The sequence below is a fragment of the Enoplosus armatus genome, chromosome 5 (assembly GCF_043641665.1).
Source record: "Enoplosus armatus isolate fEnoArm2 chromosome 5, fEnoArm2.hap1, whole genome shotgun sequence".
NCBI classification, from domain to species: Eukaryota; Metazoa; Chordata; class Actinopteri; order Centrarchiformes; family Enoplosidae; genus Enoplosus; species Enoplosus armatus.
In genome coordinates, this window is record NC_092184.1 from 12,011,640 (window position 1) to 12,026,937 (window position 15,298).

At 41.4% G+C, this 15,298-nt stretch overlaps 1 protein-coding gene across 1 annotated transcript in view; it reads left to right on the plus strand.

Annotated features, from left to right (window-relative positions):
• Nucleotides 1-15,298, plus strand: part of plch1 (phospholipase C, eta 1) — a 58,377-nt gene that overhangs the window by 9,145 nt on the left and 33,934 nt on the right. The window lies entirely within an intron of this gene.

Genomic DNA, 15,298 nt, shown 5'->3' on the forward strand with positions numbered 1-15,298 from the left:
CACAGGGAAAACACACATGTTCACACTCACATGCAACATTAAACTGCGGGTGACACTGGTGTTCAGTCATGTCTTTTTGTTCCTCCAGCACTAATCGACCTCCAGCCTCTGGCTCTCAGTGTGTGTGTGTGTGTGTGTGTGTGTGTGTGTGCTTGGTCACTCCATAATTGTCTCCTGCAATCCTAAATTAAATGGCTTCAATGTGGACCAATGAAGATGACTAATCTGACCAAACTTTCATTAGGGAATTGACTCAACTAGGATGATACACTCGAGGCTGGACGGACACACACAAAAGCTAAAAAACGACCTATTTATTAATGTTTATCCAGAACTAGCGCTCTCTCAGTGTCCCAGCACGTGCACCGCAGAGCATCCCTCCTATTTCAGGGAGCCTGCCTCCTGCTGTGTCTCTGAGGAAGCATCGATAACAAAACTGAGAGACACTCAGAGACACAGAGAGCTTAAAGTGGGTCATAGCGCTGGCTTCCCGGCGCAATGGTGACTTTTTCTTTCTCCCAAGGATATACACCGAGGAATAGCTGACCAAAAAACAAACAAACGGATGTGACACGAGTTCAGTTTGGTGGGGAATTCAAACTGTCGGGCAAAGCTGATGAAATGTCCAAATGGCCAACTCTGGCGGTTAAGCCACTGCTCTGTGCGCTATCATTCACTCCCGCTCACTCCACGCCAGTCTGAAGCTCTTGCTTATCAACAACCACTCTCCGTCAGTCCATCGGGCGTGTGAGAAATCGGCTTATGGTTTCGCCTCCGTGGTGCGCCTGGCGAGAGGAGAGGATGTGTGCGCAGGGGCTGTGGATGCGAGAGGTTTGATGGTTTGTGAGTCCACTCTGCAGATCATACAGGGAGGCAGATGCTGAGGAGCGGCAAAAAAAAGTCACACTTCATGCATCATGGCGCGCTTCACGTGAACGTCCAATCACCATGGAGAAATGGTCAGGCATGTTTTGATGGTATTTCAAACCGCTACAACTAGGAGATAAAAAAAAAAAGATGTCCAAAACGCATGGGGGGACCTTGTGAGAGCAACAACTCCAGTCCCAAATGGCAGAACTTGAAGTTTGCAGAAATCTCAGTTTGGAAAAGGGTAAGTGATCGTTTTCAAGCTTTTCATCGTTTCGTTATTTCATCTTTCAGTCCCACATTGAGAAGACTATGTGTGTGTGTGTGTGTGTGTGTGTGTGTGTGTGTGTGTGGTGCACGCATTCCTTTGGATGCTACACTGCGAGCAGGCTGAAGCTCATGCGTAATTTCTCCATTGCGCTTGTTGTTGTGGAGAAATTGCATCACCCACGCTGCCACAAACACTTGAGATGACATCTTAATTGAGGATTGTCAATTGGCATGAGGGATTCATTGTGCAATAATTAATGTTTATGGACATTTTGGGTACAAACCGTCAGAATGAATTACATGATGTCCCTCGATGCATTCTTATGTTAATTTAGAAACTGATGACGGATTGTGTCAGTTTATATGAGAGCCTTGATGGAGAACAGCAGTGGAGCAGCGGGAAACTGTTCCTGGTGCTGAAAATGCCCCTTTGTACTTGTCACTAGGGGGCAGAAAAAGGCTCTTAATTTGTGTATTTGACAGGACTCGCCCTCAGTCCATATAGCATATAGCACATAGGTGTGGATGTGCAACTTGCATCTTTTACAATCCTGCGTCCTCCGCACTGTTCACAGAAATATAACCATCCCTGATGTTTATAGGTTCTGTCACAACAAGGCTTTGGTAAGAAGATGCCTGAGAGACTGACAGACCATAGCATTACCACATGCCATAGCTCAGTAACAGAGGTGGGTTGGATTGTTAGCAGAAATAGGAGCCTCTTGAAACCCAGGCAGGGCATGTTAGCACCTCACAATGTGACAGGGCTTTGGGTCCAGCTTTGATGGCAGAATTGAAGCCCCAGCAGTCCCTGAGCTATTAGAGCAACCCCTTTTGCTCTCTCCCGTACGCTGTCAAAAATATGGTGCTTCCGTGGCACTTAGAAAGCAGGATGTGTCAAACTGTCAGTCTTTACCCCTGCAGCGCCTGTGTTTCTTTATCTATGTGAGCGTTGGGGTGTGAGAGGGAGGCCCCTGCTTGCTTCAGTGGACAAGAGGGCTACCTCTTTATTCATTTTGGCAACACTTGAGTTAAGAAGAGTTGCATGGCACTGCGAGCCATTGCTGAGAGAGAAGAGGAGAGAAAATGATGGAGGCAGAAAGGTTTGGAGGAGCATGCATGGCTGCTAATCTCCTCCACATGGAGGAAATGGCTTTTCCATGTAAAATGTGTTTTTTCTCATGCGTCTCTCCTGTACTGATGATGATGAATCTCAGCATGCCCCCCCCCCCCCCTTTTGTCTCTGCCTCTTCCTTTCTGTCGCTCCAGGGCAGAGAAACAGCTAACAGACACCAGGGGAGGGAACACGCTCTCATCCTTTCAGCTGTTCTCCTCTTTTTCATAACGTTTCTGGTTATTTTCAATCCTCTCTCCGCTCCTTAACACTCTATTGGTACTGACTGAAATGTGTCTGTGAGTATGAGTATTGAAATCTGTCATGTGTCAAAAGCTGGTAAAGAAATCTCATCAGTTCATGATTTAAACAAAAACCTCTTGTTTATGTTAGACTTTTTTATGTAGGCAAATTGCTCAATGGTATAAAAATAAATATTGTTTTAACTCAGTTTGTGTTAAAAAACGTAAAACAATACCCAGCCCTGCCTCTCCTCCCCTCCACCCGCTTCTCCTCTTTTTCACCCGTTGTATCCAGTTTAGCTGTAATATGTGACACATTTAGTATTGCTTATCAACTACCTCTGATATCCAGGGAGACATTAACACGCATCTTTGTCTTTCCCACTTGATCCTGAAGCACCATAATTTGCATTTACATCGAATTCCACCGATGACAAGCTTCTGTATCTTTCTGCATGTTGGCACATCCCCATTTGCTCTTGCATCAAGCACATTGGATGTGAGTGTGAAACATCAGCTTCTGAACCCTACTGGGATTTTTAAAGCTATCATTGGTGTAAAGCTGCAGCTGGACAGTTTGCAAATGCATTTCAGAGCGCTCTATATACCTGTGTCTAAGCTAGAAATAGAAAGCAAATTATCCATAAGTACTGGCTTTTATTTCATTTGCTTCCATCCCTTCAGCAGTGAATTAGCTAGCCAGAAGCTCAGTCCACTTAGTTACATAGCCAACACTTTTAGGCTTCTCCTGTGTCCCGAAATGAAGCACCAAGAAGGCAGTTGCATTTCATTTGAAGCAGTCGAGATCAGACAGTTTGCATGGCAGTCTGGCTCTGCTGCCAAAGATACTGTATCTCAATCTACTTGCAGTCATCAAGCCTGGCTTTGGGAGGAAGAAAGAAGAAGCTTGAACATTGCAGGAACAGTCAACATCAATATATACCGAATGTGCACACCCCCACACACACACACGCAGGCTTCAGTTCCCTCCTTTGATGTCGGTGCAGTGAACTCCTCCACTCGGGGAGCCCCCTGTAGCATCTTTGGTGAATGCATTATCATGCTGCACTTGTTATGTGTTTATTTTCATTCCGGTGCTGCTCTACACTCTGCACCCCGGGGGAACCTGCACCATTTGTAGCATTGGCAACTTGAACGCTGCCTTGAGCGCTCTTAATTAGGCAAAGTGAGTGACTGTGAGATAAGAGTGTGTGTTTTACCTCGTTTTTACTCATCATTTCCCTGCCTAACCTTTTATGTCATTAATAAGAGGGTACATCAAAATATTTTTGACTTCTTCCATAAAGGTTTTGTGTAATTAGTTTGCTTTAAAGTGTATTTATATTTGGATTTGCCCTCATAGGTCCCATTAGGTTAGACTCAGGAGGTTAATGCTGCTGTAGTATCTGAAGCGTTGAAGCTGTAATAGTGAGGAAATGCTGCCAATGATAAGCTGCCATTTTCATGAACATGAATTAACTGTTGTTAGTCAGTGGCAGCAGTTTATCAGTGTCACTAAGGAGTTAATGTATGTTTTTCTAATGTTATTAATGTTTTATGCAGTGTATAAGCCGTAGACTGTATGTAAAGATGAACGATGCGTCTCCATTTGTCATGTCGTCCATCTTAATACAGTCTATGGTATAAGCAGGCAGGAATTAGAAGGAACACCTAAAACAAATGTTGAGGCTGTCCTCATCTGGAACAAGACTAAGAGTCTACAGTCATACCAACAGCTCTGTGAGGCTCTAATTGAGCTAAATGGTATCACATTGGTATGCTAACATGCTTGCAATGATAGTGCTAGCATGGTGATTTTTAGCCGGTATAATGATAACCATCTTCACCGTATTGGTTTAGTGTGTTACCATGCTAACATTTGCTAATTGGCACTAAACACAAAGTACAGCTGAGGCTGATGGGAATGTCATTAGTTTTGCGGTTATTTGGTCATAAACCACAAATGTGTGTACCAAATTTCACAGTAATCCATCCAATATTTGTTGAGATATTTCAGTTAAGAACTGAAAGTCAACCTCATGGTGACGCTAGAGGTAGTCACCATAAATATCTGACATCTCTCTAGCATTGCTAAAAATAACAGCATTGGCCATTTGGTTAAATACTTGACCTTTGACCAATGCCTTTACTAACGACAGTAGAGGGATGACAAGAAGAGGAACACAGGAATGTTGTGGTTCATGGTCAATGTCTTAACCCCTAAGCCACAGGGGGTTCCCCTGTTTACATATTTGCATATTAATAGTGTGAATGATGACTGTCGAGCAAACACAGAATTAGAAAGAAAAATTCTTACCTGTTAATTTCTTTTAAAGGTCTCATATTATGCTCATTTCAGCTCTATATTATAATTTAGCCAGACTGAGTGTGTGGATGAGCAGGTCCCTGTGCCTGGAGCGGATGACGTGCTGGGGGCGTGGCTGAGTGTGGTGACTGTATAGTTGTGACATCACAACCTCACAGAAGTCCTGATGGCTCGTTTAAAGGCACAGTTTCTGAATATGGGCTGTGTGCATTTCTCCGTGGATTGAGCGTTTTGATACTTTCAAAGTATTTATACAGCGCCTAGACCTGCTTTATAATAAAAAAGGCATGGAAATCTCACTTTCTACAATATGGGACCTTTAACCATGCCCACGATTTTTCCCTAATCTCAACCAGGTAGTTTTAGTTGCCTATGCCTAACCACAGATTTGCTGTACGAATCACGGATCACGGTAATTTTTAGTGGTTTGAAAGGCACTGACAAACAATGTCCTGCTGATCAGGGTGCCAAAAAATGCTCAAATGGATCTTGTTGGAAGGCAACAACCTGCCCTATTGTTTAGATTTGAGGAGTTGTTGAATTTTCTTAATCAGCTTCTTCCTGCAAGTGACTGGATCCTTCATGAGCACGAACCATACTGTTATTTGACATAACATGAATGATTTCTGTGTTTGTGTTTTCTTTGTGCTCTTGTTCTTTTTTGAAGGACTTGTTCGAGTAAGGTGATGTCACGTGTTTCTATGCACCTATCAGAATTTAACAACATATTATCAGAATCACAGTTGTTGGGTTATTTGCCTATGTTTACATTTTTTGGGATTTACACAAACTAGCCAAATGAATCACATTGTGGGCGAGTGTGCTTTCTGTGTGCAGCCTGCATGTCATCTCTGCATTCATGCAGGTTTCCTTTGTGTTTGCCACATCAGTTGGATTAGAGACTCCAGCTGTTCCACATGTATGAATGTGAATGTCTGTCTATCTGTGTTAGCCCTGACTGACAACTGATTCAGGCTGTTCACCTGCCCTCCACCTTTAATGCATGCTGGGAAAGGCTCCAAGCCTCTATGAGCCTGAATAGAAACAAGCAAGTAGACAAAATGAATAAATTAAACATCACTTAGTTATTTGTTCATTGTGTATGATTGTCATGCTTGTGTAAGTATGACCACCCAGTAGTCACTTTGTTGGCAATCACACTGGTTGAGCAGGTGAAGGAGTTTTGATTTTGCCAAGGCTCAAGCTCAGTACTGTCACCAATGTGCTGCCGCCGTTTGTCCCTCCATGGTGCAGCCTGATTTCCCCTCACATTTATCCAGAAGTCATCATCGGTCACAGAGCTGTGCGCCTGACTAATTTAATTTCATAAGTTGTTGAGAGGAACACTGAAACAGGATGGAGACTGGATGACATAACCCCACTGTTTTACCCTATTCAAATTCAGGATAAAACAGTGAAATGCAATAATTGCTCCCAAGTTATTGTCTTGATGAAAGACCATACTTACTTACTTACCATACTAGATTTTCCTTTTTTTGCAGACGTCACTTTATATTTCTCCTGAACAATTCCCAAAGAATACTACAGGTTTTTACACTGAACCTCCAAACCTCTCACTTAATTTCACTACAGAATGAAAATCAACTTTACATCCCTCTTGGGATCCATTTCCATCAAAGTGAAATTCCATTCTCCCTTATTTGATTTATTCAGTTACATCGCAGCCGTGCAGGGATATTAGTTTGGAAAACTCTTCCTTGATGGTGTGTTCAGGTGTTAGTGGGAAAATCTAACATCAAGAATTGGAAAGTCAGCTTTTCTTTAACGGAAGGAACACATTTACGTAACCCGTGTTTGGCAAACAAAGGGCCTGTTTGTTCGTTGTTTTCTGGGTCTGACACTTAAATGTCAGATTTTATGAATGCAACCCAAAGAGATGCGAGATTATATTGCGTTAAAACCCCTCAGACTGCCTCTTATTGCAAATGTGGCTTTAGTTGGCAGTTGGCACAGCGTTGATTATTTAAATCTCTTGATGAGACACCAGGTTTCATAATAACTGAAATCTCCAAACCCTATTTTGCAATTGTTTGTTTAAAGATATGCTCTTTAATTTAAAACATTTTTCCGTTGGATAAAAAAGGAATGATATTTTGCAAATAGATCAAATGTTCAATGGACTTTAAATACATAAATAAGTGTTTTCAAAGAAGAACCACAGTTTAAATGTTTTATTAATTAGCCTGTATTTATTGTTTGCACAACTATAACCAGCGGCGCTGATACTCCAGCAGCTGCTGCACCAATAAACATCAGCTGCCTGTTTATTCTAACACTGACAGCATGTTTGCGGCGATGTTAATATTTGGGGTGTTGTATAGTTTTTTATGATACCTCAGCCTCTCTCCCTCCATTTCACCTGTTGCTGCTTTAAAAGGGGATGAGAGGAAGTCATGGCATTGAACATTACAGAAACATCAACAAATAATGTCTCCCTCTTTTCCACGTTGAGTCCAGCTGTGCCTGTTTAGCACCAATGCCTGTGATCACAAAAATCTGCTCGTCACGTCCATTTGTGTTGAGATTTTTCTTGTGTTTGCGCCCTATTTCAGGAAAATAGAGCCTCAAGGGGTTTTCCATCAAAGTGAAATCGGTCTCCTTGTTTACGGTATTGTGTTGCTCCGAAAGAATGAGGACTTCCTGATTGGCTGAACATTTCAGTACACACTGCGGATTTTGGGCGAAGAGCCTGTGTGAAATATAAGAGCATTTAGTACAAGATAGACAGATGTGCTGTCTGTGACACTTCCTGTAGCACACACACAGACACACACATCCCACTTGTCAACCCATTAAATCTTACTTTTGGTAGTGCATTATCATGAATGTTATGTCATCGTTCTTATCCCTGTATCCCACTGGTTGACCCTAATGGACCCAGCTGATATACACACATCTGCTGCACTCTCCTCCTCCTCTACTCATTATAATCACTCCATAGACTACACAACAATACTGGATCTGAAATCCAGTGTATCTGTGTATCAGGGTAGCATGTTGGCACACACACTGACACAGTAGCACATGATCTGAGAGACCTGCGAACATCAGAGAGAGGTGGATGGGAAGAGCAGGAGGTGGGAGTGGAGAACAGATGACCAGGAGACAGGTGGAAACGTGTGTGTTTTCAGAGAGAAGGCTGTCAGTTGAAGCTGCCGCCACAGATAAGAGGACAGTACAGAGGAGGATGAACAGCAGGAGTTTTGGGGTGCTTGCTTGTTGTTCGGAGTGTGGAGGATTCCTGTCTGAAACCGGTCTGGAGTGTCTGTCAAGTCTGATGACCAAAAGCGTTTTTGTTTTTTCAGAGTTTTTAGGGCTGAGCTAAGGTGGACTCCTACTGGCTCCTTATTATCTGCAGAGAAAATGGAAGAAATGTGTTCTTCTCTTTTTGGTCCCACTACCTTAAATGCTCATAAAGTACGATCCACCTTTATTTATGGTCCTGCTGAAAAATCGGCTGTGTTAACTGTCGCGACTCTCCTGGCACGTAACGTCTACCATATTGGTGGCACCTTGGCTGTACCACAGAAATGCAGGCTTACACAAATTGGTAAGTTAATGTCTCTGTGTGTGTGAGAGAGCCTAGAGAGTCTAAATTCAGTGTGCCGTACAGAAGGAAACCCGTTAAAACTAACAAATGTAAGATTTTTTTCCAATGCATTTCCCACATCCCAACACTTAAATTGACATATTTTGTGTAAAAACCTCTCGTCCTTTCGTTTTTGTTACTGTGCCAATTGTCTTCTACAGTCTAAGTGTGTGTGTGTGTGTGTGAACAAACATATTGCATATTGAACATATTGTTTGCTGGTGCTATTTATAGCACGGGAAAAGAGCAGGAGCTCATGTTTATGTATCAGAATATCCCCAGGATGATCAAATAGCTCACTTTATGCGACCATAACTTTGAACCTTTAGAAGTCTTATCTTAATGAGCTGTTGCTCATTACATGCAAGAGAAGATTTGTCTTGTTTGTGCGTGATTTACCACTCATCATCAGCAATAATTATGTGAAAATGTCATTAATTTTTTTTTCCTGTGGACATTCAGTCAACCAAAACTGAATCACGTCTTGATTAAACTTCAGCACACAAAACAAACCCTCAGGTCATGAGAGCTAACAGACAAAACAGAGCAGTAAGTGAAAAATTGCGATGCCATGCCTCCATTATTTTTGGTTTGATTGCTGCACTTGTTGTGTTTCATAAACAGTCAAACTGGCTAGGATAGTTTGGGTGGTGGTGCCTTATGTCACATGAATAGTGCATGAAGGATCAGGCAGATGCTGCTGAATATGAATTTATGTAGTTATGAATAAATTATGATAAATATTTGGACTGTGGTTCGTTCCAGTCATCACTTTCAGAAAAATCTTAACAGAGATCTCATGCAGAGCCGCTCAAGAATTGATATATTAGCTCTAACTGATTATGAACTCATAGAAATTAGGCTATGGGGATGACTGAGTGGAATCTTGCATCATGTTGAGATTAAAAATGACAGTTAAGATTGGAAATGATGAATGATGATAACTGCTGTTGACGCTGCCGATTGCCGCCCTGGCCTGACCTTTATTGTATGGATCTAAGTGAGGACGGGCTTTGTTCGTCAGGTTATCACAGAGGCGTCTCTATCACCTACCCCATTAAAATATGTTTGAATTGCCTGGGCCTCTGTGGCAAGACAAAGCTTTGATCTGCTCTCTCTGCTCTGTGCCGACGGAGATGATGAGTTTTTCCACGTGCACACACACACATGCATGCACAGAAACAAACACACACCAGTGAATGCACACGCACTGACTCTATTTCTCTCAAAATAAATGGGAGCCAAAATGTAGAGGTCGGACATAGAAAAAAGATGCTTTACATATTTATTTATTCTCTTACCTACCTGAAAATCTCATTTTTTTTACACCCTGGTGGAGTTGTCATGCATGGCGGTCTTTTTGAATTCTTTTCTGCAAGGTTGCAAGGAGACGACTGGCAAAGCACAGACACTGTAACCACAGACAGCCAAGCATGAAGATTGACACCTGGGGATAATCTGTATATAAAAGCCAGGTGGGGCCAAGAAGACATTAAATACATTTTTTTTCTGAGATGTCCTGCAAGATAGACACTGAAATAGCACATTTAAACTAAATTGTACATTTAAATCCTCATGCTCACATGGTTTGAGTCTCAATGCTTGAGGGAAAGCGGGAAGTGATGAAGATGTCAAGGGCACTGACCATCACTGGTCTTTTGAGAGCCACTTACATTAGTTCTCATCTTTGATTACGAGGCTGCTCCCCTCTCCTGGGACGATATTAACCCTGCTATCTCTTCTACTTCGGAGTCTTCCTTTGGTTTTTGTTTTGGCTTAGGTTTCTTCATGGTCCTTATCATGCTGATAGAGAGTAAAGTAACGCCTGCAGAAATGTCAAGGAGTAACAGGGACAGATAGACGGCTAGAGAAGATAGGGAGGAGAACCAACAATAGGGAGAATGTGGACTCTTTTAAGTTGTGTTTCCACACAAAGAAACAGACAAAACAGGCGATGAAGTGATACCTGTGCATGTCGGCCCTCTATTTCTGGAGAGCTGCGACGTGTTGGCTGTTGAGCTGGATGAAAAAAAAAAGCAGACTTCTGTATTCCCTTTTAGCTTTTTCCTGTGAAATATATCTGACTGCCTCTCGGAAAAACACTTTTACATATTTATACTCCAAGGGAATTGTGGGAGAATGGGCATGTACTTTCTAGTGATGGCGAATAGCGTTTATTCACTTTGGGCCTGATTTATGATGTTACATATCTACTGGAGGAGTGCTGCTGGAAGCTGGACTTGTATAAGTCATGGATTTTGCAGCCTGAAACTGTGTGAGATCGAAGACCCAGAAGAACATGTCTGTTCACTGGAGCAGAGACTGTGGCTGTGATCAATACTACAGTTGACTACATTTGACAGTGACCGCCATTGAATTCCATCGTTAATGAAGCTGTGAATTTCAGAAGTGGCTATGTGAGATAAATAATGTAACACGGCCTATTTTCTTGTGTCTGATTAATTATTTTTCCAGAGTCTCTTTGTGTCTTCAGCGTCCCTTTATTTTCTGCAGCCCTGAAGAGTTCTCACAACACCAGTACTCATACATTATGAGCGGATATAAGTTTGTATTAATTCCTACAATGTGATAAATTATCAAATAATGTGTATGATAAATGACTTAAGACCAAAAGTTAACTTAAAGCTCAATATAGAATTTTTAGAACAAAATTGGACTTAGATTCATTACGTGGACAGAAACACGACTCCAAATGAATGCTAGTGTTGCTCCGTGTCTGCTGGATGTTTAATAAGCAGCTGTTTGCTAACACGTTTTCTATTTCACCTCTAAAAGGTGATATGTCAATGTTGTGTTTACAGCTTGTTCAGAGGCATCAAAATAAGGAATACTGCTTTAAATAAATAGATAAACAAAGACTTGAGTTCATTTTAGATACAAGTGCTCTGTTTTATTTTCCCATAGTGGCTTTATGTACCACTATTCATGTCAGATGTTCGCATCAGTAATCCCTTATACTTAACATAAATGCAAGCATAGAAGCTGTGTTATGCTTTAAAAGGTGACCTTTGCAAACCATTAACCTTAGCTCAAACCTAATCTTACCAGATCTATCTATCACCCTAGAATAGACCTATTCCCATTACCAGACTTTTGGTTTTACCTTGACCGTGAGCTGATCTGTCTCAGGGTTCCCAGGTGGAGACTTGTCTCTGTGAACCAATAGTGAAGTGTGTTGGAGGGAAGAACCTGTAGGAATTAGAACCCAAGTTCACTGTTTTATTTACATGGCTGCTTGTTTCTCCTCCCGCGTACTTCATTGTGTTATCAACATGGCAGGTTGTGTGACTGTTGATGATTTGTCATGCACCTTGGGAGATAATACACAGTGCTCAGGATCATGTGCTTATGCTTATGTGTGTGTTTGTGTGTAACACCGTCCCTGGAGTGAGCATCTACGACTCAAAGAACTCCTCGAACATTGAGAGCAAAATTTGTGTCATTGCTAAGCCTATCCTCAGGACAGATAGCCTGTTAACAAGTACTCTGCTCAGTGTGTGCTCTGTTAAGTGTTCTTAAATATGTATTTTGAATCCATGAGAGGTTTGACTTTAGTTGTCTTTGAAGATAATCACCCATGTCGTCTCAGAATGTGCATTTTTATATTCTTGTGTATATGCGTGTGTGTGCTTCTGCAGGATAGAAAGATTACAAATGTCCTACAACTTTAGAAGATTTTATATTTCCTCATTTGCCCAAGGGCTAATCTACTGTTTGTAGTTTTAAACCCTGAAGACTTTGAGTCATTAGGTTCCCTCGCCAGATTTTCTGTGCTTGTTTTATAACATGGTTTTGATTTTATGCAGAAGATAACACCTGTGATTACAGGCATTTATTCATTTAGTTGTACATTACATATGTACCGAACATCTTAACCATGAATTCTTGGAAAACATGCAATGTTAATCTTTGATATACGATTGATGTGTGGTTCAAATACGGTTAAAAGTTCAGATTATCTTGGGGAACTATTGTAATTGTGTAAATATGGTCTTTGCTGCAGACTTTATTTTCTTTGTTCCAAAACATTGGAAATGTGCCATGGGAATCCTGAGCAGTGCTAAAATGCTATTAGCTAGATACCGGTGTGTCTGTGCATGCTGTTTCTTTTCAGTCTTTGTCTTTGAGCCTGCCGTCTTAAACTGTGTGTTGTAGTAAATTCCCATCACATTGAGAAATTAAAGTTCAAAGAGGTGTGTAATGCCTTGTAGTACTTACCTCACTTTTTAGCAGTTTGGGATTGCACACACTGAGTTGTCGACAGCTACATTAAACCTCCCTTAGCTGCAAGCAGCAGTGCGGCCTGGTATTATGTAACCAGTGTATGTGTTCATATGCCTTTAATGTTGTGCTTTAAAGGGTGATTTTACATATTAATATCAATTTACTCTTACTTTACAATCATGGGGAGTACTACCTGTGATAACAGTTGTATAATATCAGGAATTTATAACAGACAGTCTACGTTACAAACTGGAACTCTGAAAGACGTGGGCATTTAAAAGACAGGAAGAGGCGTTATTAAGATACATCGTGGGAAGTGTGGGATCCAGCTGTTTCGGAGCTCCATACATCTCAGTCTCTGCTGCTTTTATGTTGACAAATCCTATTTTTAATCTCTCTCTAGTGCCTCGTCTAGCTTTACGTAAGTACGATATTAAATCACTGAAGTACTGATGATGATGATATGTCATTCCTATGGGAAAACGTGTGATTACTCACTGTCTATATATACATACATGCACTTTCTCTCACATTTATCTCTGGTTGTTCTGTCAGTCATGTCTACATAGGATAACAAGAAGAATTGGGGACAAACAAGCAGTGTGCAGGTCATCTTTCAGTGCAGATTATTGTTGTTCTGTACCAGCAAAGAATTTACACAAGTATAAGTATGTGCATGTGTCTCTTGGAGATTGCCTTGGACAAGGAGAGTCTGTCCTTCGACCTGGAGGAATTGGCTCCAGCCTCTGCGCTGACAAGCATCCAACCGACTGAAGTGTCCTCAAGAAAGCCTCTGAACTCTTAGCAGCTCCGGAGAGGAAGCTGTAAAGCTGACAGCTCTATTGAGGCACCTTTTGTTGTTTCTGTATTAGCTATAATATATATTGGACCTGACTTCACATCAGTGTCATAATTGTTGTAATTCATCTTCTCCATTATGACTAGTAAAAATGTTATTAGAGAAATGGTGGAACAATAATTTTTATCAGACTTAACATCATCTATATGAAATTAATAAAGTGATGTCTTTAATATTTTGTACAATGGTATCAGGCAGTTTACTCTTCAACTGTATGTGTTTCTGCCGTTCATTTAAAACTGAACTGGTGTTTAAGAGACGGGAAAGAGAGTGGGAAAATGGATGCTCGGGTAGTGTTTGTGGCCAGACACGTGAATACTTCACAGCCAAGATTGCATAGAGTGAATTCTGTAAATTAAATGTTAAGATTTCCTCACATGATCTATTAATGATTTGAGAACATGTTTTTTTTTTTTTTTTTATTTACTGGAAGGACAAATTATTCGCTATATGTGTTCTGATGCATGTAAACATATTGCATGCATACATGAAAACGTGCTACATGCACACACATGCATAGGCAGAAACGTGCACTCACACACACACACACACACACACAGGCATGCATGCACACACTCCACTAATGAGGGTGGAAATCTCGCTGTCTCTCGGCTGTCATCCCCGTCTGTATCTCTGCCACCAGCTGTCGCAAAAAGTAAAAAGTTTGAAGTTTTGTCTTTTATGCTTTCTCAATGCTGGACAGTCATGCAGTCAAACACAAAGTCACTTCACACCATCATTTCAGTCTCTCTGATCTCCTCTTCAGAGCACCATTATTTTTTCCTTCTCCCCACTATTCTTCTGTTCGTTCCAAGTGTCTTTAATTGAACCTTCACCTATAGATGACTGCCAGGGATTGAGTTTTCTCTTCCGAGTATATGACACACATACATACTGTATATGGTAGCACAACAGTGCATTGCAGGAACAGAAGGTCAGCTATCATCAACATGCACTCAATGTGAAAACGTTAAGCACCGGTTTACAATGCATGTGGGTGTGTCGGTGTATTTAAACAGCCATGATGTAATAGCAGCTGTTACCAACACCTTTCTACCCAACATTCAATTCAGCCTGTTTAAAGGGGGAGTTCACCCAAATTACAAAAAAACCCATAACATAGACATAGATTTTCTCCCTTAACTCTGGTGGTAGCCATGCAGACAGTTTTGAATTAATATAGTTTTAGTTCAAAACCAGTGTCCCCGCTACTCTGGATAATCCACAAACCTTTATTGGACAAATTTAATTGAAACTAGTTTCAACTGAAGGAATAGCTACAATTCAAACTGTTCACAGTGAGGTTTGTGGATAATCCGGAGTAGTAGAGCCACTACCCAAGCACATAAAACCAAAACTAGTAACAAAGTATGATTTTTACGTTTGTTCTTTCTTGTAATTTGGGTGAACCAATATTTTATTTGTAGCCCAGTTGTAGCGTCCACCTGTCTCAGCATGATGTGGAGATTTCGTCTTGAACAGCCTACAGGCCCTCTGAGAAACTTAGAACAGAGAGACACACATTCGCTCTGTCTCTCTCTCTGAGATCTCTTTCTTTCTTCCTTTTCTCCGTTGCTTTGAGCAGCAGGTCAGTGGGTAACAGAAAAGCGGCCCTGTGCGTTCACACAGTAGCATCTCTGTTGCAGTTTGGACTCTGACCCACATCAGCTGTTGGCTCCTCTGCTAATTGTGCGATACTGTGTCACTTTGCCTAACTTCTTCCTGAGAAAAGGCAAACAAAGCCAGACACCTGTTCGCTTTGTGT